At 51.2% G+C, this 12,808-nt stretch overlaps 1 protein-coding gene across 2 annotated transcripts in view; it reads left to right on the top strand.

Moving 5' to 3' along the window:
- Positions 1 to 12,808, top strand: part of POPDC2 (popeye domain cAMP effector 2) — a 66,099-nt gene that overhangs the window by 10,350 nt on the left and 42,941 nt on the right. Inside the window, exon 2 of one of the 2 annotated variants that reach the window (XM_083171494.1) lies at positions 8,336 to 8,445. The gene's annotated coding sequence lies outside the window, so the exon portion shown is untranslated. Of the gene's footprint in view, positions 1 to 8,335; positions 8,446 to 12,808 lie in introns of those variants that run through there. The other variant, XM_083171495.1, reaches the window with a different exon arrangement.

The raw sequence follows: 12,808 nt of genomic DNA, 5'->3' as shown, positions 1-12,808 counted from the left end.
CTGTAGGCTGCTCCTGTGTGCATATATACAGTCCTGCAATGCATCTCACAGCTTGTGTATCCAGCTGTACACTGTGCTCATGCTGTACTGTAGTCTGCTCCTGTGTGCTTATATACAGTGCTGCAATGCATCTCACAGCTTGTGTATCCAGCAGCGCACTGAGCTAATGCTGTACTGTAGTCTGCTCCTGTGTGCTTATATACAGTGCTGCAATGCATCTCACAGCTTGTGTATCCAGCTGCGCACTGAGCTAATGCTCCTGTGTGCTTATATAAAGTGCTGCAATGCATCTCACAGCTTGTGTATCTAGCAGCACACTGAGCTAATGCTGTACTGTAATATACTCCTGTGTGCTTATATACAGTGCTGCAATGCATCTCACAGCTTGTGTATCCAGCAGCGCACTGAGCTAATGCTGTACTGTAGGCTACTCCTGTGTGCTTATAAACAGTGCTGCAATGCATCTCACAGCTTGTGTATCCAGGTGTGCCTTGAGCTAATGCTGTACTGTAGAATGCTCCTGTGTGCTTATAAACAGTGCTGCAATGCATCTCACAGCTTGTGTATCCAGCTGTGCACTGAGCTAATGCTGTACTGTAATATGTACCTGTGTGCTTATATACAGTGCTGCAATGCATCTCACAGCTTGTGTATCCAGCTGTGCACTGAGCTAATGCTGTACTGTAGGCTGCTCCTGTGTGCTTATATACAGTGCTGCAATGCATCTCACAGCTTGTCTATCCAGCTGTGCACTGAGCTAATGCTGTACTGTAGGCTGCTCTTGTGTGCTTAAATACAGTCCTGCAATGCATCTGACAGCTTGTGTATCCAGGTGTGCACTGAGCTAATGCTGTACTGTAGGCTGCTCCTGTGTGCTTATATAAAGTGCTGCAATGCATCTGACAGCTTGTGTATCCAGCTGTGCACTCAGCTCATGCTGTACTGTAGGCTGCTCCTGTGTGCTTATATACAGTGCTGCAATGCATCTCACAGCTTGTGTATCCAGCTGCGCACTGAGCTAATGCTGTACTGTAGGCTGCTCCTGTGTGCATAAAAACAGTCCTGCAATGCATCTCACAGCTTGTGTATCCAGCTGTGCACTGAGCTCATGCTGTACTGTAATGTGCTCCTGTGTGCTTAAATACAGTGCTGCAATGCATCTCACATCTTGTGTATCCAGCTGCGCACTGAGCTAATGCTGTACTGTAGGATGCTCCTGTGTGCTTATATAAAGTTCTGCAATGCATCTCACAGCTTGTGTATCCAGCAGCATACTGAGCTAATGCTGTACTGTAATATGCTCCTGTGTGCTTATATACAGTGCTGCAATGCATCTCACAGCTTGTGTATCCAGCAGCGCACGAAGCTAATGCTGTACTGTAGGATGCTGCTGTGTGCTTATATACAGTGCTGCAGTGCATCTCACAGCTTGTGTATCCAGCAGCGCACTGAGCTAATGCTGTACTGTAGGCTGCTCCTGTGTGCTTAAATACAGTCCTGCAATGCATCTGACAGCTTGTGTATCCAGCTGTGCACTGAGCTCATGCTGTACTGTAGGCTGCTCCTGTGTGCTTATATACAGTGCTGCAATGCATCTCACAGCTTGTGTATCCAGCTGCGCATTGAGCTAATGCTGTACTGTAGGCTGCTCCTGTGTGCTTATATAGAGTGCTGCAATGCATTTCACAGCTTGTGTATCCAGCTGTACTCTGAGCTCATGCTGTACTGTAGTCTGCTCCTGTGTGCTTATATACAGTGCTGCAATGCATCTCACAGCTTGTGTATCCAGCTGTGCACTGAGCTAATGCTGTACTGTAGGCTGCTCCTGTGTGCTTAAATACAGTCCTGCAATACATCTGACAGCTTGTGTATCCAGCTGTGCACTGAGCTCATGCTGTACTGTAGGCTGCTCCTGTGTGCTTATATACAGTGCTGCAATGCATCTCACAGCTTGTGTATCCAGCTGCGCACTGAGCTTATGCTGTACTGTAGGCTGCTCCTGTGTGCTTATATACAGTGCTGCAATGCATCTCACAGCTTGTGTATCCAGCTGTGCACTGAGCTCATGCTGTACTGTAATATGCTCCTGTGTGCTTATATACAGTGCTGCAATGCATCTCACAGCTTGTGTATCCAGCTGTGCACTGAGCTAATGCTGTACTGTAGGGTGCTCCTGTGTGCTTATATAAAGTGCTGCAATGCATCTCACAGCATGTGTATCCAGCTGTGCACTGAGCTTATGCTGTACTGTAGGCTGCTCCTGTGTGCTTATATACAGTGCTGCAATGCATCTCACAGCTTGTGTATCCAGCTGTGCACTGAGCTTATGCTGTACTGTAGGCTGCTCCTGTGTGCTTATATACAGTGCTGCAATGCATCTCACAGCTTTTGTATCCAGCTGTGCACTGAGCTAATGCTGTAGTGTAATATGTTCCTGTGTGCTTATATACAGTGCTGCAATGCATCTCACAGCTTGTGTATCCAGCTGTGCACTGAGCTAATGCTGTACTGTAGGCTGCTTCTGTGTGCTTATATACAGTGCGGCAATACATTCACAGCTTGTGTATCCAGCTGTGCACTGAGCTAATGCTGTACTGTAGGCTGCTCCTGTGTGCTTATATACAGTGCTGCAATGCATCTCACAGCTTGTGTATCCAGCTGTACACTGAGCTCATGCTGTACTGTAGGCTGCTCCTGTGTGCTTATATACAGTGCTGCAATGCATCTCACAGCTTGTGTATCCAGCTGTGCACTGAGCTAATGCTGTACTGTAGGATGCTCCTGTGTGCTTATATAAAGTGCTGCAATGCATCTCACAGCTTGTGTATCCAGCAGCACACTGAGCTCATGCTGTACTGTAGGCTGCTCCTGTGTGCTTATATACAGTGCTGCAATGCATCTCACAGCTTGTGTATCCAGCTGTGTACTGAGCTCATGCTGTACTGTATGCTGCTCCTGTGTGCTTATATCTCTTACATATTTGGCTACATCTGTCACTCAAAGTGTGTCTGACTTTCTAACGCTGGGTGGAGCCTCTGACTCACATGTCTGACTCACATGACAGAGAACCATTGATAAAGGCACACACGTGCCGAAACGCGTTGGATAACAGGACAGAAGCCCTGCACCCACACAACATCCCCAAGTCTCCTCCGCAAGGAGTCGAGCGCGCGCCGCTGCAGGACCTCCGTCACCCCGGGCAACGCCGTCCAGCTGAACCCGGAAGTGACGCGAACTACTGCATCAGCGGTGCGGACCAGACTGCCGGCTATCGCATACTGTGAGGACGCCGGTGAAGACACGTGGAAGGACGCGGCAAGCATCCCCTGCCGGCAACAGAACCAGGTATCGGGTAAGTGAACGGTGCACCACCGGAGGGTAAGGGACGCCAGCCCACCGGTACCACCGGTCACTTTCCTTGACCACCCTAACTTTGTTATACAGGAGACTTCCGCTGCCACCCAGCCTTACAAATGCCCAATCGCAGCTGCGGGCAGCCACCCCCACCACCCAAACCCACACAGCCCCATCCTCAATAGCAACCCTGTGCATTGCCCAACCACAGAGGTCTGCTAAGACAGGATACTTTAACCCAATTTGCGGAAGACACATAGTGAGATCTGCAACATTGGAGGTCCATGAGACTTATCCAACCCTTACCCAGTACCCACCTTCTTTTGAATACAACTTTTGTTCAAATATCAAAATAAAACATATTGTTTTAAAAAATAATTACAGTGTGCAGTACATCATTATCACTAACTTCCAGCGGATAAAGTGAAACATAAGAGGTCCATTACAATTATCAACATAGCGAGTGCGCAATTCACCAGAAATTGCAAATACCTATTACCCCGGGCTCTACAGGCAGAAGAACCCAGAATCTGCCGCACCGCAAAATCCTTTAGCAGTGGAGCGCAGAACCAACCCCCCAGAACCAATGACAGAGAACCAGCCCAGTGAGACACCCTCTGCCTCCCCATGTTACCCAGCAAAGACACAGCTACTCACCAGACACACCAGGTGAGCGCCACCTGCCGCCCCCGCAATTGCTGCTCCTGTGTGCTTATATCTCTTACATATTTGGCTACATCTGTCACTCAAAGTGTGTCTGACTTTCTAACGCTGGGTGGAGCCTCTGACTCACATGTCTGACTCACATGACAGAGAACCATTGATAAAGGCACACACGTGCCGAAACGCGTTGGATAACAGGACAGAAGCCCTGCACCCACACAACATCCCCAAGTCTCCTCCGCAAGGAGTCGAGCGCGCGCCGCTGCAGGACCTCCGTCACCCCGGGCAACGCCGTCCAGCTGAACCCGGAAGTGACGCGAACTACTGCATCAGCGGTGCGGACCAGACTGCCGGCTATCGCATACTGTGAGGACGCCGGTGAAGACACGTGGAAGGACGCGGCAAGCATCCCCTGCCGGCAACAGAACCAGGTATCGGGTAAGTGAACGGTGCACCACCGGAGGGTAAGGGACGCCAGCCCACCGGTACCACCGGTCACTTTCCTTGACCACCCTAACTTTGTTATACAGGAGACTTCCGCTGCCACCCAGCCTTACAAATGCCCAATCGCAGCTGCGGGCAGCCACCCCCACCACCCAAACCCACACAGCCCCATCCTCAATAGCAACCCTGTGCATTGCCCAACCACAGAGGTCTGCTAAGACAGGATACTTTAACCCAATTTGCGGAAGACACATAGTGAGATCTGCAACATTGGAGGTCCATGAGACTTATCCAACCCTTACCCAGTACCCACCTTCTTTTGAATACAACTTTTGTTCAAATATCAAAATAAAACATATTGTTTTAAAAAATAATTACAGTGTGCAGTACATCATTATCACTAACTTCCAGCGGATAAAGTGAAACATAAGAGGTCCATTACAATTATCAACATAGCGAGTGCGCAATTCACCAGAAATTGCAAATACCTATTACCCCGGGCTCTACAGGCAGAAGAACCCAGAATCTGCCGCACCGCAAAATCCTTTAGCAGTGGAGCGCAGAACCAACCCCCCAGAACCAATGACAGAGAACCAGCCCAGTGAGACACCCTCTGCCTCCCCATGTTACCCAGCAAAGACACAGCTACTCACCAGACACACCAGGTGAGCGCCACCTGCCGCCCCCGCAATTCGCGGCACCCACCCCCCTCCCGCAATTCGCGGCATCCCCCCGTGACCCCCCCTCCCGCGATTCGCAGCATCACCCCGCGACCCCCCCCTCCCGTGATTTACAGCAAAAACCTCCCCCCGCCCCCCCCTCCCGCGATTCGCGGCCCCCAGGCCACCCCCCGCGACCACCCCTCCCGCGATATGCGTGCTCCCTTGCCCCCGCGAACCTACAGCAATTCGCGGCACACCCCCCCCCCCACGATTTGCGGCAACCCCACCCCCCCCGCGACCCCCTCCTCCCGCGATTTGCGGCAGCCCGCCCCCGCGTACCCCCTTCCGCGATTCGCTACAACCCCTCGCGCCCATCCCCACTGCACCCCCTACGACCCTCCCACAATTCCCACAAGACCCCCCCCTCCCGTGATTCGCGGCAAACCCCCCGGCCCCGCGACCCCCCCTCCCGCGATTCGCTGCAACCCCCGTGCCCCCCCCCCCCGCAATTCGCAGCACCCACCCCCGCGACCCCCCCTCCCGCAATTCATGGCACACCCACCCCCCCCCCCCCCCCGCGGACACCACCCCCCAGCCGCCGCGATTCACAGCAACCCCAGGATCAAATGGCACATGCAAAACACTGACACGGCTATGGTCGACGATGAAAAAGGTTGACATGAGTTTTTGAAGATTTATTTTTAATTTTAAGATTGTTTTCATATTCATTCTCATGTGTCGACATGGTCACCAATGAAGTGCCACACTTATGTCAACATTTAATGTGTTGACCTTTCTGTGTTGATTTTTTCTTGTGGCGATTTGTGGCACCCCAGCGACCCCCTCCCGCAATTCGCGGTACCCCCCGCGCGATTCGCGTCACCCATCCCCCACGGCACCCCCGTGACCCACCCGCAATTCGCAGACACCCCCCACCTCCCTCCCCCCCCTATTCACGGCAACCTCACGATTAAATGGCACATGCAAAACACTGACATGGCTATGGTCGACAATGAAAAAGGTTGACATGAGTTTTTGAAGATTTAATTTTCTTTTTTTGAATGTTTTCATATTCATTCTCATGTGTCGACATGGACACCAATGAAGTGCCACACTTATGTCAACATTTACATGTGTTGACCTTTCTGTGTTGATTTTTTCTTGTGGCAATTTTTTTCCAGTGACAACTATGAACTATGTGCACGTCAACCTACACATCATCAACCAATTCTTTGTATAATATATAACACCTGTTCTGTTTTACTGTAGGTGCTTTAAGTCAGATCTTTTACTGCTACTATTACTGTTTATGTAAATGCATTCTGAATGACAGCAACATCCTACCATCCTTCTACAAGAATATATAACCAACTAGGTGATTAATTGCGCCCCGTGCCCCCCCTCCCGCAATTAGCGGACCCCCCGCGCACCCCCCCCCTCCTGCGATTCACGCCCCCCTCCCACGATTCACGTCACCCCCCGCGCACCCCCCCTCCCGCAATTCGCAACACCCCCCCTCGCGCGATTCACGCACCCTCCCACGCTTTGCGTACCCCTGCCCTCTCCCGCGATTTGTGGACACCTGCGCCCCCTCCCTCCCTTGATTCACCGCACCCCCCGCGCCCCTCCCGCAATTCACGGCACCCCTAAGCCCCTCTTTAGTCCCCCGTATACTCACACACCCCTATCACTACCCAGCTTTCTGCTCTCCTGAACCGTAACTTCCACTACTGGGGAGTCGCTGACGCTGTTTTGCCCACATGCCCCTATCATGCCTCATAGCCCAGCCTCCTGCTCTCATGCACCCGAACTCCCACCCAGTAGGAGGAGACACTGACTCAGGGCCACCATCCTGTACTCCTGTACTGCCACGAGGACCCTCACCCACTGGCAGAAGCTGCACAGTATCTCCCACCCTCCTCTTTAGTACCCCTTATGCCCACACACCCCTATCACTACCCAGCCTCCTGTTTTAGTGTGTCGTGACCTCCGCCAGTGGGGAGCCGCTGACTCAGAAACACCCTACTATACTATTGCGCACACACACCTAAACAACATGCACACACAGCCCCCCCCCCACACCCACAAATGTCACTGTACCCTCCACAAATGTCACTGTACATCTTACTCTGTAACCGCTTTTTAATTAAACAAAACAATACACCCCCCTTCCACATCATATGCTCTCTATTTAACACATTTCACCTACAGTATAACTCAAGTTGCAATACAGGCATCTTACATACAATTCTAACCATATTTCTCATATACAAACGTTCACAAATTAAGGGGGCGCAGCCCCTTACAACGGTGTGAAGAGCGCCCGTAGGGTGCGATGAATCACCTAGTGTGTATATATATATATATATATATATATATATATATATATATATATATATATATATATATATATATACTGTATATAGTAGTATATAGTAGTGTATATAGTAGTTATATTCTATATAAATGAATATACACATTGCATATATTGCTGGCCCAGTTTATTAGCAGGAATACATGGAGTGTCTGGTAACCAGTTAGTAGAGGGCACAGAATTATCCACTGGAGAATGGGTCAGAGCGAGACGCCCGGTCTAAAAGGAGTCTCCAATCCCAACGCGTTTCACCGCACAGACCAGCAGTATCCTCCGCAGGCTGGTCTCAGCTATTGCCCATGCGCAGCACATTATTGGTTAAAAGTAATTATTGTTATTGTAATTCTTATTTGAAAACCTAATTATTATAATTTATACAGCACCACTGATGTTGTGCAGCGCTGTACAGGGAATTTATCCCATTCCTATTAGTCTCTGCTTCATTCTATTTCCATTCCAACAATTACCTCCCATCAAGTGTGGTCCTTGCCGCACCCTAATGAAACGCAACAGTTATTGGGAAATAAGCCTGAGGGTTGGTTGTGTGTTTTTTTCTCCAGGAAATAGAAAAGTGATAAATAATATTATTCATTTTTATTTCAATTGGTTATAACCTAAGAGTTCACGGCCGTGCGAAGAGGGTGAAATGAAATAGGATAGTGTGTGGTCCTCCGATAATCGCCAGAGCTGAATCGGGCCCTTTGTACAGACTGTTGGGGCACATTCCTTTCCCTGCCCGTAGGTAATGATAATGGCAGGACCCTGCGTGCAGGCTGTGATTAATCCTATGATGATCCCCAGTGCGGTAATAACTGTTTATCATGCGCTCTTTTCCCAGCATCATTGAGAAGGGCGAGGAGCGATGCCGGGAGATGATCCAGGCCCATAAGGAATGTATGAGATCCCTGGGGTTCAAGGTGTGATGGCGTCTGTACGATGGAGCGTTAGGTAAGAAAGCTTTACTGTACTCTGATAGGCTGTCCTACACACACACACACACCCTGCTGGGATATCTCTGTGATAGGCTATCCTACACACACACCCTGCTGGGATATCCCTGTGATAGGCTGTCCTACACACACACCCTGCTGGGATATCCCTGTGATAGGCTGTCCTACACACACACACCCTGCTGGGATATCCATGTGATAGGCTGTCCTACACACACACCCTGCTGGGATATCCCTGTGATAGGCTATCCTACACACACACACCCTGCTGGGATATCCCTGTGATAGGCTATCCCACACACACACCCTGCTGGGATATCCCTGTGATAGGCTATCCTACACACACACACCCTGCTGGGATATCCCTGTGATAGGCTATCCTACACACACACACCCTGCTGGGTTATCCCTGTGATAGGCTATCCTACACACACACCCTGCTGGGCTATCCCTGTGATAGGCTATCCCACACACACACCCTGCTGGGATATCCCTGTGATAGGCTATCCTACACACACACACACCCTGCTGGGATATCCCTGTGATAGGCTGTCCTACACACACACACACACACACACACACCCTGCTGGGCTATCCCTGTGATAGGCTATCCCACACACACACCCTGCTGGGATATCCCTGTGATAGGCTGTCCTACACACACACACCCTGCTGGGATATCCCTGTGATAGGCTATCCTACACACACACCCTGCTGGGATATCCCTGTGATAGGCTATCCCACACACACACCCTGCTGGGATATCCCTGTGATAGGCTATCCTACACACACACCCTGCTGGGCTATCCCTGTGATAGGCTATCCCACACACACACCCTGCTGGGATATCCCTGTGATAGGCTATCCTACACACACACCCTGCTGGGATATCCCTGTGATAGGATGTCCTACACACACACACACCCTGCTGGGATATCCCTGTGATAGGCTATCCCACACACACACCCTGCTGGGATATCCCTGTGATAGGCTGTCCTACACACACACACACACACACACACACACACACACCCTGCTGGGATATCCCTGTGATAGGCTATCCCATACACACACCCTGCTGGGCTATCCCTGTGATAGGCTGTCCTACACACACACACCCTGCTGGGATATCCCTGTGATAGGCTGTCCTACACACACACCCTGCTGGGATATCCCTGTGATAGGCTGTCCTACACACACACACCCTGCTGGGATATCCCTGTGATAGGCTGTCCTACACACACACCCTGCTGGGATATCCCTGTGATAGGCTATCCTACACACACACCCTGCTGGCATATCCCTGTGATAGGCTGTCCCACACACACACCCTGCTGGGATATCCCTGTGATAGGCTATCCTACACACACACCCTGCTGGGATATCCCTGTGATAGGCTATCCTACACACACACCCTGCTGGGATATCCCTGTGATAGGCTATCCTACACACACACCCTGCTGGGATATCCCTGTGATAGGCTGTCCCACACACACACACCCTGCTGGGATATCCCTGTGATAGGCTGTCCCACACACACACCCTGCTGGGATATCCCTGTGATAGGCTATCCTACACACACACACACACACACCCTGCTGGGATATCCCTGTGATAGGCTATCCTACACACACACACCCTGCTGGGATATCCCTGTGATAGGCTATCCTACACACACACACACCCTGCTGGGATATCCCTGTGATAGGCTATCCTACACACACACACCCTGCTGGGATATCCCTGTGATAGGCTATCCTACACACACACCCTGCTGGGATATCCCTGTGATAGGCTATCCTACACACACACACACACACACACACACACACACACACACACACACTGCTGGGATATCCCTGTGATAGGCTATCCTACACACACACCCTGCTGGGATATCCCTGTGATAGGCTGTCCCACACACACACACCCTGCTGGGATATCCCTGTGATAGGCTGTCCCACACACACACCCTGCTGGGATATCCCTGTGATAGGCTATCCTACACACACACACACACCCTGCTGGGATATCCCTGTGATAGGCTATCCTACACACACACCCTGCTGGGATATCCCTGTGATAGGCTATCCTACACACACACACACCCTGCTGGGCTATCCCTGTGATAGGCTATCCCACACACACACCCTGCTGGGATATCCCTGTGATAGGCTATCCTACACACACACACACACCCTGCTGGGATATCCCTGTGATAGGCTGTCCTACACACACACACACACACACACACACACACCCTGCTGGGCTATCCCTGTGATATGCTATCCCACACACACACCCTGCTGGGATATCCCTGTGATAGGCTATCCTACACACACACCCTGCTGGGATATCCCTGTGATAGGATGTCCTACACACACACACCCTGCTGGGATATCCCTGTGATAGGCTATCCCACACACACACCCTGCTGGGATATCCCTGTGATAGGCTGTCCTACACACACACACACACACACACACACACACACACACACCCTGCTGGGATATCCCTGTGATAGGCTATCCCATACACACACCCTGCTGGGCTATCCCTGTGATAGGCTGTCCTACACACACACACCCTGCTGGGATATCCCTGTGATAGGCTGTCCTACACACACACCCTGCTGGGATATCCCTGTGATAGGCTGTCCTACACACACACACCCTGCTGGGATATCCCTGTGATAGGCTGTCCTACACACACACCCTGCTGGGATATCCCTGTGATAGGCTATCCTACACACACACCCTGCTGGCATATCCCTGTGATAGGCTGTCCCACACACACACCCTGCTGGGATATCCCTGTGATAGGCTATCCTACACACACACCCTGCTGGGATATCCCTGTGATAGGCTATCCTACACACACACCCTGCTGGGATATCCCTGTGATAGGCTATCCTACACACACACACACACACACACACCCTGCTGGGATATCCCTGTGATAGGCTATCCTACACACACACACCCTGCTGGGATATCCCTGTGATAGGCTGTCCCACACACACACCCTGCTGGGATATCCCTGTGATAGGCTGTCCCACACACACACCCTGCTGGGATATCCCTGTGATAGGCTATCCTACACACACACACACACACACCCTGCTGGGATATCCCTGTGATAGGCTATCCTACACACACACCCTGCTGGGATATCCCTGTGATAGGCTATCCTACACACACACACACACACACACCCTGCTGGGATATCCCTGTGATAGGCTATCCTACACACACACCCTGCTGGGATATCCCTGTGATAGGCTATCCTACACACACACACACACACACACACACACCCTGCTGGGATATCCCTGTGATAGGCTATCCCACACACACACCCTGCTGGGATATCCCTGTGATAGACTATCCTACACACACACCCTGCTGGGATATCCCTGTGATAGGCTGTCCTACACACACACTCTGCTGGGATATCCCTGTTATAGGCTATCCTACATACACACACACCCTGCTGGGATATCCCTGTGATAGGCTATCCTACACACACACCCTGCTGGGATATCCCTGTGATAGGCTATCCTACACACACACACCCTGCTGGGATATCCCTGTGATAGGCTATCCTACACACACACACACACCCTGCTGGGATATCCCTGTGATAGGCTATCCTACACACACACACCCTGCTGGGATATCCCTGTGATAGGCTATCCTACACACACACCCTGCTGGGATATCCCTGTGATAGGCTGTCCTACACACACACACACCCTGCTGGGATATCCCTGTGATAGGCTGTCCTACACAAACACACACCCTGCTGGGATATCCCTGTGATAGGCTGTCCTACACACACACACCCTGCTGGAATATCCCTGTGATAGGCTATCCTACACACACGCCCTGCTGGCATATCCCTGTGATAGGCTATCCTACACACACACTCTGCTGGGATATCCCTGTGATAGGCTATCCTACACACACACCCTGCTGGGATATCCATGTGATAGGCTGTCCTACACACACACCCTGCTGGGATATCCCTGTGATAGGCTATCCTACACACACACCCTGCTGGGATATCCCTGTGATAGGCTATCCCACACACACACCCTGCTGGGATATCCCTGTGATAGGCTATCCTACACACACACCCTGCTGGGATATCCCTGTGATAGGCTATCCCACACACACACACCCTGCTGGGATATCCCTGTGATAGGCTATCCTACACACACACCCTGCTGGGATATCCCTGTGATAGGCTATCCTACACACACACCCTGCTGGGATATCCCTGTGATAGGCTATCCTACACACACACACCCTGCTGGGATATCCCTGTGATAGGCTATCCTACACACACACACCCTGCTG

The sequence above is a fragment of the Crinia signifera genome, chromosome 2 (genome assembly GCF_055691185.1).
Source record: "Crinia signifera chromosome 2, ASM5569118v1, whole genome shotgun sequence".
In the NCBI taxonomy this organism is placed as follows: Eukaryota; Metazoa; Chordata; class Amphibia; order Anura; family Myobatrachidae; genus Crinia; species Crinia signifera.
This window is presented reverse-complemented; position numbering and strand designations above follow the sequence as displayed.